This window comes from Cervus elaphus, chromosome 33 (assembly GCF_910594005.1).
Source record: "Cervus elaphus chromosome 33, mCerEla1.1, whole genome shotgun sequence".
Lineage (NCBI taxonomy): Eukaryota > Metazoa > Chordata > Mammalia > Artiodactyla > Cervidae > Cervus > Cervus elaphus.
Window position 1 is genome coordinate 9,191,231 of NC_057847.1, and position 18,947 is coordinate 9,210,177.

Genomic DNA, 18,947 nt, shown 5'->3' on the forward strand with positions numbered 1-18,947 from the left:
AGTACAAGATTACTGGAACACCATGCTACGTGTGTGTCTGTTAGTTGCTCAGTTCTTCTGATTCTTGGTGACCCCTCAAAACAGTCAGATCATGTCAAAAGGACACAGAAGACCACTTGAAGAGGCTCTCACCAGTCAAAACTGGGGCAGGGCGCTCCCTGGCTGCCCGGTGGTTAGGGCCCCAGGCTTCTACCGCAGGGGCACAGGTTCGATCCCTGTTCAGGGAACTGAGATCTGACATGCCACGCTGCACAGCCAAAAACAAACAAGCAAGCAAAAAAACCCGATAACAACAACAATACAAAAACCTGGGATAATTTAAGCATCAAAATAAAAACAGTGGATGAAAACCCAGAGGATAGAAGAATCCATGAGTACGTGATAACATAAATGAATAAGAATAAATGGCAAGGGAAAGGGAAAGCTCTTCCTCTCAGTAGAATGCCAGCTAACACATGTAGAAGGAATGATGGGGTTAGAAAAAGATCTTTTGACAACCACTATCATAATTATTTCAGACATACATATCAATGGATTCTAAGAAGAACAGGATACTTATATAGTTTCAAAGTATCTCTCCTTAAGTTCTTTATTAATTGCAAAGGAACTTTACAGGGGAGAAATCTAGAGGACAACACTATACCCAAATTATCAAAGTTATAGTAAACCCCTTGATATCTGAGATGCACTAAGAACACACTACTTTTGTGTTATTCTTAACAACTCCAACTAACCATGAAGGCCACCCCAAATGAGGGACACTCTACTAAATAAATATTCTATGCTCCTGGAAAAAGAAAAGGCCACAAAAGACAGACTAAGCAACTGCTCCAGATTAAAAGAGACTCAAAGAGACATGACGATTAATTGCAATGTGTGATTCTGAATTAAATCCTGGACCAGGAGGAAAATCTTTTTTTTTTTCCTTATAAAAAACATTAGTGAGAAAATTGGCAAAATTTGAATTAGGTATGTATATTAGATAAGAGCAGTTCTCAATTTAAGATAATTGTTACAATAAATAACTAATAAGAACCTACTGTATACACAGGGAATTCTAGTTAATATTCTGTAATAACCTACACAGGAAAAGAATCTAAAAAAAAAATGGGATATATGTATATGTTTAACTGATTCACTTTGCTGTACGCCTGAAACTAACACAACACTGTAAACCAACTATATTCCAATAAAATTTTTAAATAAAATAATTATTATATAAGACGGTATCTTATGTTTTTAGGATATACACTGAAGTATTTGGGGGAAAGTGGAGATTACAAAGACCCTAACTTATTCAGAAAATTATATATATATATATAGTATTATATATTATATAATATATAAATATCTGTATCCACTGTCACTCAAAAGATTGTTCATCTACAGGCAATGTTATATAATACAATATACTAACTATATGGGCTTCCCTGGTGGCTCAGACGGTAAAGAATCCACCTGCAATGTGGGAGACCTAGCTTCGATCCCTGGGTTGGGAAGTTCCCCTGGAGAAGGGAACAGTTACTCACTCCAGTATTCTGGCCTGGAGAATTCCATGGACAGAGAAGCCTGGTGGGCTACAGTCCATGGGGTCATAAAGAGTCAGACACGACTGAGCAACTTTCACTTCATGTCACTTCAACATATTATATAGTATTATATAATTATTTAATATAATATATAATATTACAGAGACAGGGGAGAGAGGAAATGAGGATGATAAAATGAACATAATAAAATATATGAGAAAATGGGTTGATCGTATTTGTACTATTTAAACTTTTTGTTCAGAAAGAATTTCAGGTAGAGAAAAGCTAAAGTGAATTTAAAAACAGCTTACTGCTCTGTATTTTCTTGAACACTGCTAACTGGTTTCTGGATGTTTTTACACTTTTCCTCCAAATCACAGAATCTCTCCTCCCAAAGACTGAATAACTGGTAAAGTTCCTGTAAGAAAGGTGTGGGGAGGGAAAAGATTGAAATTATAATGGTTAAACTTTTTACTCCATACTGATATAAAGTATTTTCCCATAGGTGAGAATGATGCACATTACTGATAAGAGATCTTTAACTCCACCTCTCTGAGGAAGGTAGTAGAAGTGATGTTAAAGGAATAATCATATTACAGGCATTTTTTTAAAGTAAATAATTAGCAAACTTTTAAATTAGCAAGCTACTTTAACTATAAGTAACAAGTTACTTTCAGTGTACCTCAGAACTAACCAAATTTACCAAAAAAAGAACCATTTTGACAGATACACATAGTTGCTTCCTAACTGATAACACTACTAGAAGGAAAAGTAATGCTGAAAATCCAATGAGTCAAGCAGTTCAGGGTTTCCCTGGTGGCTCAGAGGATAAAGTGTCTTCCTGCAGTGCGGGAGACCCGGGTTCGATCCCTGGGTTGGGAAGACCCCCTGGAGAAGGAAATGGCAACCCACTCCAGTATTCTTGCCTGGAGAATCCCATGTGACAGAGAAGCTTGGCAATCTATAGTCCACAGGGTCCCAAAGAGTTGGGCATGACTAAGCAACTTCACTTTTCTTTCTAATATAGCTGAAACATTTTATAGAACCTAGTTGGATCATTTTAATGTCAAAAGAGCTTATCATTTTCTCATATGTGGCATCTTGAAACACATCTCTGAATAACACAGCAGCTGACAATACACATTTAACCCGTTGATTTTGAGTAAAATGTCAGTATTTCTGCTAATCTCAAAGTAGAGGGAAATGCAAGTATTAGATTTATCTACATGTAAACAGGTTTGTCAGTGCTAACCTCAAGTTCTAGAATATCCAAGAAACAGCTCAGTTAGTAAACCAGAGAAGTCAAGTCACTCATGCTAAAATACTTCTCACATCATAGGTGTTCGTCAGAATATATACCTAAAAAGATCTAGACAGGTTTAAGGCAAACACTCTATGAAGAGGTATAAGAAATTGCTGCAATTTCAAATTTCAAGAATATGTTCTAGAAACATACAGAAAAGTTCCTCCAAAAATGGATTCCTTTCAGGCAGTATAATCACTACCATAGCTAGAAGGGGGTCTAAATATTGTGAGATGTTCTCAAGGACTCAGTTTCCTCATTAGAAAACTGAGCTAGTAATAGAAGCTGTATCTGTGCTGGTGGGAGGAATAAATACATAGTGAGTTGCTCAATAAATGTTAACTATTACTTGTATGAATTTCAATATTAACCTTTTGTGTGAAAAGTTTTATGCTTATCAGTTAGGAAAACAATCTTATCTTAAAGTTGCTTTAATTTTTTTTTTCATTCCATCCAAGAGGGGTGTTTTTGTTTTGGTTGGTTTGGTTCCTTTGGTCGCAGTGAGCAGCTTGTGGGATCTTAGTTCCCTGGCCAGGGATTGAACCCGGGCCACAACAGTAAAAGCGTGGCGGCTGAAGCACTATACCACCCCAGAATTCTCTCAAGAGGTTATTAAATGATTACACATGATAACACATGATTCACAAGCTTCACTCCCATCTATAACTTTACATGGCACCATAACTCAAGTTATGTATATTGCATAGGATGTGCCAACAATCATATTAGTAACCTAAAAACTCCATGACTTTGCTTGAGTGACCTTTTTAGCTGTGAACGCCAGGTCATAACACAGTAACTGTTAGTTCAACTACACCAAGCTTCCTGAAGACAAGGGCTTCTCCACCCAAGCAGGCTGTAAATAAATTCGGAACCCAGCATCACCCTGAAGAAAATCTGACTTCACTCTGTTGGGGTAGTTTACCAAAATGGCTTCAGAGCAGACTGTTTTTAAAAAGACACATTTATTCAGTGTCATGATCAGACTATTACATTTAGCAATCAACAGAATAGGTGCAAAAAAATAAAATCTACATTAAAACCTTCTGTTGGAACACTTTACACTTTCCACAGAACAGAAACTAAAATAAACTGTTACACAATCAGTTACAAATATAGTCCTCAAGTTTTTCTGCCCATACACTTAGGTATTGTCTAAAACGTGTCTTCTTTGAAGCAGCTAGGCTCTGCCAGCACTGTTCTTGGCTGAGTTCATAAATCTATTACAACCTATAGCTTTCCCTGTCACTTCTCTGGCTCTCGTCTCCTGTTAAGCTTTGCTTCCTTCTGCCACAACTACAGCTACTGCTGCTGCCGGAACCACGCGAGTCACCTGGGTTATAACGTAGATACAAGCTCACTTTAGATGTTATAATCATTTTCTTCTAATTGTACTCCCAATGGTATATTTCTGCAGCTTCATCTTTCTTCTTGATATGAAGAAAGGACTGTCTTGTCTCACTGCACTGCACTCTGAATGTAGAAATCATCAAATATTAACTGATCAAGAAAAGTACTCTTGATTATTTCACGTTAATTACTGTTATAAGCAAAAGTGCTGACAGTATTTTCAGGTTTCTAATTTAGTTATATAGCATTCAGTCTGTAACAGGGATCTAAAGATCATAAAGCTTTCTTTTTACACTCAAATCACCTATATACCTGTGAATGGATTTTCTTTGCTTTCTTCACGTCTTTAGTTTTCACACAGCTTCTGTGTTTCAGCCAAGGAAGAAACTGTTTTTTCTTTTAGTTCATGTAGATTGTTACACAGTGTACCAAGAAAGCCATCCATTTCCTTATTCTGATCTTCTATCTTTGAAGAGAAAAGAAACAATTTCTTTTCTTTCTTTTCTTAAATGTCCTAGGGGCTGCCCTGGTGGCTCAGTGGGAAAGAATCCACCTGCCAATGCAGGAAGACACAGATTCAATCCCTGATCCAGGAAGATTCCACAAGCTGCGGAGCAACTGAGCCTACAAGTCACAACTATTGAGCCTGTGCTCTCGAGCCCAGAGGCCCAGCTACTGAGCCAGCATGCTTCCACAACTGAAGCCCAGGCGCCCTAGAGCCTGTGCTCCAAAGTAAGAAGGGCATCACGATGAGAAGTCTGCACACCACAACTGAAGAGCAGCCCCTGCTCACCGCAACTAGAGAAAAGAGCCCTTGCAGTAACAAAGACACAGCACAGCCAAAAAAATATATATATTTTTCTTAGATGTTCTAAGTTTATTTTTTATTTTTACTTTTTTGAATACATATAAAATAGAAAAGGTAGGAAACAGTATTGCAGAGAAAAGTCCCTTCCTTTCCCCTCCAGCCCCTAGAACCCCAGTCCCACGGCCACCTCTGAGAGGGGATTGTTACCATTTTTAAACACATCTAGAGGTATTTTGGAGCTTCCCAGGTGGCCCTAGTCATAAAGAACCCATCTGACAATGCAGGAGATGTGGGTTTGATCCCTGGGTCAAGAAGATTGCCTGGAGGAGGGCATGGCAACCCACTCCAGTATTCTTGCCTGGAGAATCCCACTGACAGAGGAGCCTGGCAGGCTACTGTCCATAGGGTCGCCAAGAGTCAGACATGACTGAAGTGACTTAGCATGCACACAGAGGTATTTTATTCATATTTACGCAAGTATGCATACATATGTATGTTCTAAAAGAGCCTCCCTCGGGAAGAAGAGGCAGCCACCTGGCGTGTGTTTGGAAGCCTCTATTTGGAAGGAACAGTTTCGCTTATACAATGGGAGACCTCCAGATCTGCTCAGGGGACCGAAGTTCCAGAGGCTGGGCCGTAGGGAGTAGCCCCAAACTCACAGAGAAAGGCAGAGCCACCTCCACACATCCCCTCTGTCCCCTTTGCTCTGTAGGAGAGCTCTAGTGAGCCTAGGTATATCAGGAACATTCTTGGCTTTTAAGGGAACACACTCTGTGTATGAACTTGCATACCCGACCTAGGGGCCACAGAGCACCTGTTTCACTCCAGTGGGCCCTGAAGCGGTGCAGCCTAGCAAGAGCTTGAAAATCTGTCCAGTTGCTCTTTTCATACCTCTGACAGAGCTAGCTTTGCTCCACCCTTTGGCAGTGTGGAGGGAAGACGGCCCAACCCCCTCCCCAAGGGGACACGGGGCCTACTTTGAGAGGAAAGGCCCCTTGAGGACCTGAGCGCACGAAGGCACCCAGTCATGTCAAATACAGTCCTGCTGCTTGCTTCTTCATGGGCAGTACTGCTATCAGCTAGGAATGTCTTTGCAAGGATGGCAACGGGAAGGGGAGATACACAGCCCTGCCCCTGGAACTTCGGTCCTCTGAGCAGAACTGGAGGTCTCCTGTTGTATAAGTGAACCTGTTCCTTCCAAATACAGGCTTGCAAACACACACCGGGTGACTGCCTCTTCTTTCCTGAAGGAGGCGCGCTTTCCCCGCATCCTGCGAACTCCGCGTCCCAGCTTGCTGGAAAAGGGCTTCTTGGAGGTCCTTTCTCAGGGGCAGTTTCCTCTGAGACTGGGGCCGTAGGGAGGGGCCCCACACTCACAGGGAAAGGCAGAGCCACCTTCACATATCTGTTCCATCCCCTTTGCTCTGAAAACAGCTCTAGTGAGTTTAGGACTGTCAGGAAAAGTCTTGGCTCCTACGGGGACACACCCTGTGTGTGAACCTGCATACCAGGCCTAGGGGCCACAGGGCGCCTGTTTCTCTCGGGGGCGCCTGAAGCGGTGTGGCCTAGCAACAGCTGGTGAGCCTAGGTCTGTCTGGAACATTCTTGGATCATGCGGGGATAACACCCTGTGCGCACCCCTGGATACTGGACCTAGGGGCCAAAATTTGCATGTCCCTCTGGGGAGCCCTAACACGGTGTGACCTACCAACTGCTTGAAAAATCCATCCCATTGCTGTTTTCCTCCTTCTGACAGAGCTAGCTTTGCTCCTCGCTTTGGGATATCTCCAGCAAGGGGCTGGTCCATAACTCCTCGCCTGGGGCCCATTGAATGTGCAAGATGCCCTCGACCAGGTGACCCCATCATGGCCCCTGGCCCCCTCAGACACACTCCTGCAGCCTTCTTCCTCATGGGCAGCACCGCTCTGACCCAGGAATGTGTTTGCAAGGCTCGGAATGTGCAGGGAGACACACGGCCCTGACTCTGGAATTGAGGCCCTTGGAGCAGGCCTGCAGGTCTGACGTCTGAGAAGCAAAACACTTGCTACAAATAGAGGCCTGAAAACACACTCTCTGTGGATGCCTTTCCTTCCTCCAAGGAAGATAGCTTTCCCAGTCTCCTGCGTGCTGACTGTCACACAGCTGGAATGCGCTTGCATGGAGGTCATGATTCAGTGGCAATGACCCCTGAGGCCCTGTGTCCAGGTAGGGCTCCCACACTCAACAGGCAAATCAAAGCAACTTCCAAATGAGTATTGGAGTTTCAGGTTCAATATTAGTCTTTCCAATGTATATTCAGACCTGATTTCCTTTAGGATGGAGTGGTTGGGTCTCCTCATAGTCTAAGAAACCTTTGGGCATCTTCTTCAACACCACAGTTCAAAAGCATCAAATCTTCGGCTGTCAACTTTCTTTATAGTCCATCTTTCACATCCATACATGACATATGGAAAACCATAGCCTTGACTAGACGGATCTTTGTTGGCAAAGCAACATCTCAACTTTTTAATATGCTGTCTAGTTTGGTCAACACTTTCCTTCTAAGTCGTAAGCATCTTTTAATTTCATGGTTGCAGTCACCATCTGCAGTGATTTCCAAGCCCCCAAAATAAAGTCTGCCACTCTTTCCACTGTTTTCCCATCTATTTGCCATGAAGTGATGGGACTGGATGCAATGACCTTAGTTTTCTGAATGCTGAGCTTTAAGCTAACTTTTTCACTCTCTTCTTTCACTTGCATCAAGAGGCTCTTTAGTTCTTCACTTTCTGCCATAAGGGTGGTGTCATCTGCATATCTGAAGTTATTGATATTTCTCCCTGCAATCTTGATTCCAGCTTGTGCTTCACCCAGCCCAGCGTTTCTCACAATGTACTCTGCATATAAGTTAAATAAGCAGGGTGCCAATATACAGCCTTGACATATTCCTTTTCCTATTTGGAACCAGTCTGTTGTTCCAGGTCCAGTTCTAACTGTTCCTTCCTGACCTGTATACAGATTTCTCAAGAGGCAGGTCAGGTGGTCTGGTATTCCCATCTCTTTCAGAAGTTTCCCCAGTTTATTGTGATACACGCAGTCAAAGGCTGTGGCATAGTTAATAAAGCAGAAATAGATGTTTTTCTGGAACTCTCTTGCTTTTTCAATGATCCAGTGGATGTTGGCAATTTGATCTCTGATTCCTCTGCCTTTTCTAAATCCATCTTGAACATTTGGAAGTTCACGGTTGACGTATTGCTGAAGCCTGGTTTGGAGAATTTTGAGCATTACTTTACTAGAGTGTGAGATGAGTCCAATTGTGCGGCAGTTTGAACATTCTTTGTCATTGCCTTTCTTTGGGACTGGAATGAAAACTGACCTAACAACCTAGATGTCTTCAATTGCATATGCTAAAAGAACTTGCTTTGCAGTTTCCAAGGGAAAAAAGTTTCATTTTAACCAATTTTCTCTGAAGTCCAAGGAATATCATGGCCATCCTGCATCAAAAAGTCATCTTTCCTTTATGTAGTCATAGTTTCATGCCTAAATTATAGACCAACTCATGCTCAGATTGACTCTGCTATCAGGGGCAGATCAGCTGATAAACAGCTTGGATTGTCCCTCTGGAGGGAAGTGAGACCTTGGTCCCATGAGAAGAATCTGAGGTCTTAAGGCTTAAGGGAATTTGCAGGAGTGGGGAAAGCTTGGTCCATCCTACCTGTACCATAATCTTAAATAATGCTTATTTACTTTACCGAAGTAAAAAACAGATGATAAAAACAAATATAAATCACTGAAAGGTAAAGAAATTCATCATCTGTGATCAAAAGCTGCATTCTAAGAAAACTTTGTTCTCTTAACCTAGAGAGGAGACTAAATTCCAGTCTGGTACCAGCTTACCAGATAACAAACAAAAAATTGTTTACAGGTAAGCTTAGAAAAGTCTTTTCCACATATAATTTGAAATGGCAGTATTTTTGCAAAGGCACCAGTGTGAAACCATAGAAGGCATGTTTAAAACCTGATTAGATAGAAATTGACAAAGTAGTCTGGTCACTGCTGTGACTTGAAACACTTTAATATGATAACTAGAATTATAACTGACAGCATTTTACCAGGACATATCAGATTTTCATGGATGTCACATAATTTCTAGGATACCTATATTAGTAACTGAAGGAGTCTTTGGGCCTAGAAAAGAAAACAACAGTCTCAAAGGCCCTTGCTGAATCATCTAACTTCGGAGAAAACAAAACCGAAATTTAGGTCCTGCCCTGAGGCTCCAGGCCGGTTGTATCTATCTGGGACTCCTCACCCCATGCCCAACTACAAATGCCATCTCTCTCTCCTTCTTTTCTGCCTTGGCCCAAACTATACCTTACAGTAACATCCACCATATAATATAACTTGGGAAGATTCATCACTCTTTCTGACAGCACTTCCCATGTAGTTTAACTTGCCAAATGAACTCAGATTGTTTAATATCTCTCTTTGGGATGCTTTCAGAGGGGCCCTCCGAAGCATCCCAAAGTTAGCTAGAAGTCAATTATTTAGGAAGGTTTGTTCACAAATATCAAAAGGGTTTATAATAGTCAAGTAGGATCACATAAGTCACCGTGAAACAATACTGATCCACTTAGCCAAAGTTAACAAAAGATTTCAAAAGTAAACCTAGAACAGATCACATAAGAGGTATAAAGAAACTTAAAATCCATTAGCAAAGGCAGTTCAACATCTCAAGAAAACTTGTACTAGGCACAAGACTCTTTTCTGGGGGTCCACTTTCCATCAAACCTCCTTATCCCATTCTGTACCCATTCCTTTGCTTCTCCCATCCTGAAACTGCCACCTGTAAGTCAGAACTACTTCGTTTTCCTTCATCAAATGCAATTTCATTTCTCATACCTTCTTTAATAACAAGTCGTACATTTCCTTAAGCAACCAAGAACTGACTTTTATATTGGCATTCTATAGATTGGTGAACATACGTATCAGTGATAATATCTAAAAAAAAAAAAAAAAAAAAATTGCTTTCTTACACTGAACATCTCAGGATGGCACCAGACACTATTCATGGATAGTCAAAAATCTCTTTAGTTTCTGTGTAAGAGGAAGGTCCTGTCAAGTAGTGAACGTTTCAGAACCTTAATTTATTTGGAAATGACCTAGCTATTCAATACACTGTCATCACTTAGTTTAGCACAATGATAGAAACTCAGGTAACCAAAATCTAGAGAAACTATTGTAAGTTCAGTTCAGTTGCTCAGTCGTGTCTGACTCTTTGTGACCATGTGGACTGCAGGACGCCAGGCTTCCCTGTACATCACCAACTCCAGGGGCTTGCTCAAACTCACGTCCATCGAGTCAGTGATGCAATCCAACCATCTTATCCTATGTCGTCCCCTTTTCCTCTGCCTTCAATCTAGACTATTACAGACAGGTATTTTAGAGTATAATTATTGTTAATAGTTTATCTAAAAGCTCATATCACATTTACATTTTTTAGAAGTTTTTTGTTGTTGTTTTTAGAGGTACTTTCTTTGTTGACAAGCTTGTGACAGATATAACAATATAGCAATTTTTTAACTTATAATAAACCTGCTGCTGCTGCTGCTGCTAAGTCGCTTCAGTCGTGTCTGACTCTTAGCGACCCCATGGACTGCAGCCCACCAGGCTCCTCCGTCCATGGGATTTTCCAGGCAAGAGTAGTGGAGTAGGTTGCCATTGCCTTCTCCGTATAATAAACCTAGGCACTATGAAAATTTTGTGCTTAATGTTAATGACTCCTAGACATGTCTATAGTAGAGTAGAGAGAAAAAAAAAAATACTAGATATTTAATATTGACTATTTCCCAGTTCACGTGAATCTGAAATTCATTTAGGTCAATTTTTTCTTGTATATACAACTGTCTGATTTGTAAGGGCTTCCTTTTCTTTAGACCATTTAAATAAGAACTCACAGCTTCAGCAGTATTATCAAAAAGCAGAAGATTCACACTAGGACATACATAAATCCAGACAGACAGACAGAGATCTTCTAGTTTTCCACCTGAGATTTAAAGTATTTCTTTGAGTCCTCTTTTTTTTTGGGGGGGGGGGGGGGAGGTGGGCAAGAATACTGGAGTGGGTTGCCATTCTCTTCTCCAGGAGATCTTCCCCATCTAGGGATCAAACCCTGGTCTCCCACACTGTAGGCAGACGCTTTACCATCTGAGCCACCAGGGAAGTCCTTCAAGGCCCTGGAAAGAGTTAACTTCAAGTTTTGCCTTAGGCAGGCCTTTGTAACAAGCTAATTGTTTTGAATTGCATATGCAAAAGAACCAGCTTTGTTGGACCAATTTTCTCTGGTTCTATAGAATATCACGGCCGTCCTAGGTCAGGTCATCTTTCCTTTCTGTCAGTCAGTTCAGTTCAGTCGCTCAGTCGTGTCCGACGCTTCCTTTTTGTAGTCATAGTTTTATCCCTAAATTGTAGACAGATCAGCTGATAAAAAGCTTGGATTGTCTCTGAGGGGTGGATTTGCTCGCCATCGTGTTTCACCTGGGCAGTAGCGAGGCCGGGGGGCCTCTCCTGGAAGTGGGCATGGGGGCGGGGCGCTCCCGGGAGCGCCTCCGGGCAGGAGGGCCAGGGAAACGGAGAGAACTGCTCTGCCACGTGGCTCACAGTTTCGGCTTTTATGGTCATTGGGTTCCTTTCTGGCTTGTCTCTTGCCAGTCTTTCTGAATTGGGATCTTTCCTGGGGGCACACGCATCACTCAGCCGAGATGGATTCCCGAGAGGGGGATCCTGGGAAGTTGGTAGGACCTCTGGATTGGAGTCTCCCATCTCTTTTTGACCTCTCCAGAATCCTGGTTGGTGGTAGCTTGTGAGTTCCTTGTTCGTTACCAGAACCTCCTGTTGTAAGATGACTCCTGCAAGTGTTTTCTCTTCTCTGTTGCCTGGCAAGGGTGGGTGTTCAGTGGTTCATTTAACAGTTTGTCTTGTGGTTCTCTTGAATAAGGTCCTTCACAGAGTAAATGTATAAAATTGTAAAAGTAAATGTTTTAAATAATTTATATTCACAATTTGGTAAGTTGGCTTTTTTGTTGTGTGTTAGAACTCATCACCAGACCAAAGGCCATGTAGATCTTTTGTTGTTTTATACAATTTTATAGTTTTTTAAATTGAATTACGGTGTTAGTTGCAAGGTTTGTGTTTCTGTTCATTTCATTCCGTTTTTTTTTTTTTTTAACACTTATTTTTAGTTGATTGATCATTGCTTTACAATATTGGTTTGATTGATTATACATCAACATGAGTTAACCATAGATGTATGTGTGTCCCCTCACTCTTGAATCTCCCTCCCACGTCCCGCCCATTCCCACCTCTCCAGGTTATTACAGAGCCCCAGTTTGAGTTCCCTGAGTCAGACAGCAAATGCCCACTGGTTGTCTAGTTACCAAGGTTGGTGTCCATGCATCCGTGCTGCTCTCCCCATTCATCTCACCCTCTCCCTCTTGTTCCCCACCCTTGTCTGTAAGTCTGTTCTCTATGTCTGCATCTCCACTGCTGCTGCGTGAACAGATTCGTCAGGACCATCCTTCCAGAGTTTTTCTCTTTCTGACTGACTTCCCTGTTTAATACGCTCTAGGTTCATCCACTTCATTGGAACTGACTCAGATGTGTTCCTTTTTATGGCTGCATTCCATACAGGCTCTGATTGTTCCTTAGCCATGTTTTGAGGAGGGTCATGGAGCTGTTCTGCTGCGTTTGGGTTTGGGCTTCCAGTCTGAGCGCTCGCCGCAGAGCTGCTTCTGGGTGAGCCCTCTGGGCTGTGTGAGCGCGGGGCTGCCCGCTCTTCTCCGGCGGCCCACAGGGGGCGCCAAAGCCCCCTGTGACCCGCGGGCGCAGGACGCTTTACCTTCAGACTGGGCTCGGTGACCAGCTGGTGGGAGCTTTCTCTCCTCAGGGCCGTCAGGGCTGTCAGGGCTCTTGCTTCTGGATAATGGGGCTGCGTCCAGGCTGAGAGGAGCGGGCTTGCCTCAGTGCCCGCCAGCAGGGAGGCGCTGCAAGAGGGAAAAATGAGGACGAAGTAGGCGTTTCCTGTGTCCAGCTGAGCACTGACCTGAGGTCCATCTCAGGACTCCAGGGGAAAGAGCTCCATGTGCAAAATGGCAGGTTTTCAGTTAGATTTCTGTTAGATGGTCTAGAGAATGACCAGGGATGTTCTTCAGTGTAGGTGGCCGGTTTTCCTGTCACTGTCTCTTGAGAAGACTGTCCTTTCCTCTTCACTCGTTCATGGTTTGATTTTCATGAACTGACCACGTACAAGTGGGTTCATTCCTGGGCTCTCTGTTCTTTCCTCGAGTCCTTGTGTCTGTGTTGGTGCCAGCTCCTCACTGTGGTGGTTACTACAGCTCCGTGATGTACTTTGAAGTAGGAGAGGAAGATGCCTTCAGCTGTGTTCTTCTTTCTCAGAGTCTTTTTGGCTGTTTAAGGTCCTGTTCAATATTAGCAGCCTAATATTAGGAATATTTCTATTTCTGTGAGAAATGCCATTGAATATTATTTTGTGATTGCAGTCAGTGTATTTGTTGATGGCTTTGGTTGGACTTAACAGAAGCAGAAGATATTAAGAAGAGTTGGCAAGAATACACAGAAGAACTATACAAAAAAGATCTTCATAACCCAGATAACCACAATGGTGTAATCACTCACCTAGAGTCAGACATCCTGGAATTCGAAGTCAAGTGAGCCTTAGGAAGCATCACTAGGAACAAAGCTAGTGGAGGTAATGGGATTCCAGCTGAGCTATTTCAAATCCTAAAAGATGGTGCTATGAAAGTGCTATACTCAATATGCCAGCAAATTTGGAAAACTCAAAAGTGGCCACAGGACCAGAAAAGGTTAGTTTCCATTCCAATCCCAAAGAAAGACAATGCTAAAGAGTGTTCAAACTACTGCACAATTACACTCATCTCACATACTAGCAAAGTAATGCTCAAATTTCTCCAAGCCAGGCTTCAACAGTATGTGAACTGTGAACTTCCGGATGTTCAAGCTCAGTTTAGAAAAGGCAGAGGAACCAGAGATCAAATTGCCAACATCTGCTGGATAATTGAAAAAGCAAGAGAGTCCCAGAAAAATATCTACTTCTGCTTCATTGACTATGCCAGAGTCTTTGATTGTGTGGATCACACCAAACTGTGGAAAATTCTTCAAGAGATGGGAATACCAGATGCCTTCTGAGAAACCTGTATGCAGGTCAGGAAACAACAGCTAGAACTGGACATGGAACAACAGACTGGTTCCAAATAGGGAAAGGAGTACATCAAGGCTGTATATTGTCACCCTGCTCATTTAACTTACATGCAGAGTACATCATGCAAAATGCTGGGCTGGATGAAGCACAAGTTGGAATCAGGATCACTGGGAGAAGTATCATTAACCTCAGATATGCAGACACCACCCTTATGGCAGAAAGCGAAGAACTAAAGAGCCTCTTGAAGAAAGTGAAAGAGGAAAGTGAAAAAATTGGCTTAAAGCTCAACATTCAGAAAACTAAGATCATGGCATCTGGTCCCATCACTTCATGGCAAACAGATGGGGACACCATGGAAACAGGGAGAGACTTTATTTTCTTGGGCTCCAAAATCACTGCAGATGATGACTACAGCCATTAAATTAAAAGACACTTCCTCCTTGGAGGAAAAGCTATGACCAACCTAGACAGCATATTAAAAAGCAGAGACATTACTTTGCCAACAAAAGTCCATCTAGTCAAAGCCATGGTTTTTCCAGTAGTCATGAATGGATGTGACAGTTGGACTATAAAGAAAGGTGAGCACCAAAGAACTGATGCTTTTGAACTGTGGTGTTGGGGAAGACTCTTGAGTCCTTTGGACTGCAGGGAGAACCAACCAGTAAATCCTAAAGGAAATCAGTCCTGAATATTCATTGGAAGGACTGATGTTGAAGCTGAAACTCCAATACTTTGGCCACCTGATGCGAAGGACTGACTCATTTGAAAAGACCTTGATGCTGGGAGAAATTGAGGGCGGGAGGAGAAGGGGACGACAGAGGATGAGATGGTTGGATGGCGTCACCAACTCGATGGGCATGAGTTTGAGTAAGCTCCAGGAGTTGGTGATGGACAGGGAAGCCTGGTGTGCTGCAGTCCATGGGGTCACAAAGAATCGGATACGACTGAGCAACTGAACTGAACTGAGTAGGCCGAAGTGATCAGGCAGTAACTGTGGTGCCTGAAGTGGTGGAAGATAAGGTTGGAAATGCAGATATTGACCAAACTCTGAAGTGCTTTAAATCAAGATGAGGGATGTTTACTTCTCTGGTTTCCTAGAAAGTTTTTTGAGCGTGGATGTGAAGTTAAATTTGATTTGGAATGCACTGCTGGTGGCATGCTGTGGGATGGGTTGCAGAGCAGAAGAGCTGAAAGTAGTGATACAGGTCAACTGAAACTGTAATGGAGAAGCAGAAAGTTGAGGAGAATTCGCAGGCACAAAACTGCCAGGAGTTGACTTGGTGGGTGATGAGCTGGCTAGAGTTGATGATACCAACCAGAATTTTAAACTTAAGTAACTGAGATGATGGTGTTACCCTTCACTAGAGTGGAGAGGAGTTGATGTGAAGTCATAGGTGAGTTTTTTCTTGAACATATTATATAGAAGGTGAATGAGGTAGTCCTGTAAATATCCTGGGTCTAGAGCTGGAATTTGAGCTAGAGACATTGATAGTTACCTCCCTAGAAAAGATTGTTGAATCATGAAATTAACAGAGTGAAAAATAAACCGAACAGGGAATTCCCTGGTGGTCCAGTCGTTAGGACTCAGTGCTTTCACTGCAGTGGCCTGGGTTCAGTCCCTGGTTGGGGAACTAAGATCTTGCAAGCAGCATAGTACAACAAAGCAAAACAAAAAAACCCACTAAATGCATTAAAAAATAAATTAAACTGAATGCTTTGAAAAGGGGTGTAGCCACCGAAGGCCAGTGAGGAGCTGTGATCCTACACATTGGAAGAGAACCTAGAGAAGGACACGGCTGCCCCGGAGGGCGCTGTGGTGGAGAGTACACCTCAGAGGGGCTGTGCAGTGAGTGCTGGCAGTTACGCAGCACCCACGTCACAAAAGGAAAACAGGAAATGAGTTGGAGGGAGCACGTGTCATTTACTTGTGGATAGGTTTGCCAATAGTGGCCTCAGGGGGGAAATAAGAGTTGTGGGAAATTTTCTAGTCAGTTGATCTGTTCACATATATGAAAGTTATAGAAGCTTGATATTTAAGAATAGAGCAAACCATACAAGGGAATAGAAACTGTTTAGAATCTTTTAGCCTTCTCTTCCACCCCCCACCCCAACATACACACATATCCAATCTCCATTTACCAGTGGAGATAGTTATCTAAAAGTTGAGTGATTCGAATCCCAGACACTGAATAGGCTTTACTTTTGAAGGATGGCAGTCTTACTTTAGTCTAGCATGGTAGTTCTCAAATTTGTATGTGAAAGTTACTGTATGTGACACCATTAAATGCTGGCAAGGATGCAGAAAAACTAGATCACTCATCCACTGCTGCAGGTAAAATGGTACAGCCACTCTGGAAAATGGTGTGGTGGTTTCTTATGAAGAAACACATACACAGAGATTAATGAGTGTGAGTAAAACTGGGGAAAATATAAATAAAAATTAATGGGTGACAGCAACATCAATATCCTGCTTGTGATAGTGTGCTGTAGTGCTTTGCATGTTGTTTTTTGAGAGAGACACTGGATCTCTCTGTATTAATTCTTAAAACTGCATGTGAATCTGTATCTCAAGTTTTTTTGTTTTGTTTTTTTAACAAAACAGGAAACAGACCAAAAATTACTGTATGAGTTGCATATGCACAACCATGTAAACCGCTTTATGGGCATACTCAGTTTGGGAGGTCATTTTGACTGCCTGACTTTTCATCTCACAAGTGAACGCAAGTGACTCCATTAGACCAGAGAAATTGAGATTCAGAGTCCTCATGGAGGAGCCAGCCTTAGAAAGGAGAGAGGCACGATTATATCTGAAGCTGAGAAGAGGGAATAAGGAATCCTGCAGAGGAAGTTGGCTTTGTGGGGAAAGTTGAGCAATTGATAGAGCAGTATGACTGATGATGAAGCCATCTAAGACGGCAGGACGTGGATGGGGTGACTTCGGTGAGGGCAGAGGAGGTTTGACACAGATGTCCAGATGAGTGGCATGGGCCCAGCTAAGTCTGGCTACATAAGCAACGTGCTCTTCTTCCCATTCTTAGGGCTCTCAGACCTGGAGATCCTGGATTCTGCACCCGGGCAGAGGTCCCCATGCCCTCGAACAAGGACTATGTTGTCAGGCCCAAGTGGAATGTGGAAATGGAATCATCCAGGGTAAGTAATCAGTCCAGGGACAGCAAGCTGGATCTGAAATGCAGATTACTGTCTGTCTTTTACTTCATGTTTGAGAACCCTTAAGCAGCTCTTAAGGTTTATCTGATTTGAAGAGAGCTATTTTCTCTTTTGGAGAAGACAATGTCACCCCACTCCAGTACTCTTGCCTGGACAAGCCCATGGACGGAGGAGCCTGGTAGGTTGCAGTCCATGGGGTCGCTAAGAGTCGGACATGACTGAGCGGCTTCACTTTCACTTTTCACTTCCAAGCATTGGAGAAGGAAATGGCAACCCACTCCAGTGTTCTTGCCTGGAGAACCCCAGGGATGGGGGAGCCTGGTCCAGTCAGATAAAGACCATTATTACTGGTGAGCATTAGTTCAGACTATAAGAAACATTATCAGTTGGGAAGTTTCTTCATATTAACTCCTTTTATTTCAACTGAACTTTGAAGGCTAGTGTTTTGGTATAGTCTTTTTTTTTTAGAACCCTGAGAAACAGGACTCACCTGCTTTTGCAGCCTACCCCTCCCTTCCTGTTTAGCTGTTTTTAAGTCAGTCTGTTATGAAGTGTTTAGGGTAGACACTGTCACCATCGCTGTAAATACTACTCGGTGATCCTCATTGCTGCTCAGTAATCTTTCTTTGTTCTCCATTCAAACTACTCTTTCTAGCCTGGTATTCTTAAAAAGGGCCTAAGCCAATTGGAAAAGCATAAGAGGAGATTTGCAGAACAGAAACGACTCAGCAAAGTGCACCGTGCTGTCAAGTTCAGCATTGAAAGCAACAGGATGCCCCTGTAGGCCGGGCCCTGCCAGAGCGTTACCTGGGAGGTATCCCCAAGGAAGCATGCTCTGCATGGGCTTGAGCAGCTAGAGTGGAAACAAGTGTGTGCGTGCTTTCCTAACCAGAAAAGGCCAGGACCTCTTTATTCTGAAATAATGACCGTGCCAGGCACCCAGTGACATTCTAGTCGTCCTGAATATTTAGAAATTGATCTGAGGTTCCCTTCTTTTATCAGTACCCCAGTACATAATTACCTCACTGATAGATATTTTGGTCTTTCTGCCTGGTACCCTTTTTATTAAAAAGGTTTTTGTCAGGGCCCAGAATCAGAGTGGCTGGTCTGCCTTACAGGCATATAAGCTGGTTAGTAGCATCCAGGTGGAAGGGAGGTGGCTTCCTGTTGTCAGTGGCTCAGTAACCTGCCTTTGAGGGCTCACTGCATAAATCCTGACACTGAATACTGAGGAGATAAATTTAACTGATATACAGTTGGTCCATGGCTGGAAATGAAGACGACCTTGGGACATTCACAAAGCCAGACCCGCTGACCTGCTGTGCTCCCGGGTTACCAGCAGCACTCTGCTGCAGTGAACAGTTGACAGTCTGCCCTCTGTGACCCCTGCTTGGGCAGCTGTTTCCACAGACACACTCACTTTCCTGCAGGTTCACTTTGCTACTATCAAGACCAAGCACACAGTCTTATTTACTGAGAATAAATAAAGGGCAGAAGAGCACTGGTTCTGTGCTTAGAATTCCTTCATCTCTGCTTCCTTCCCTATTTTCTCCCCACTACCCCTCCTTTTGGTCA

The 18,947-nt window shown here is 42.8% G+C and overlaps 1 pseudogene; it reads right to left on the reverse strand.

The window, feature by feature from the left end:
- LOC122688297 overlaps positions 1-13,078 on the reverse strand; it is a 29,959-nt pseudogene extending 16,881 nt beyond the window's left edge.
- Positions 13,079-18,947: the final 5,869 nt, after the last annotated feature.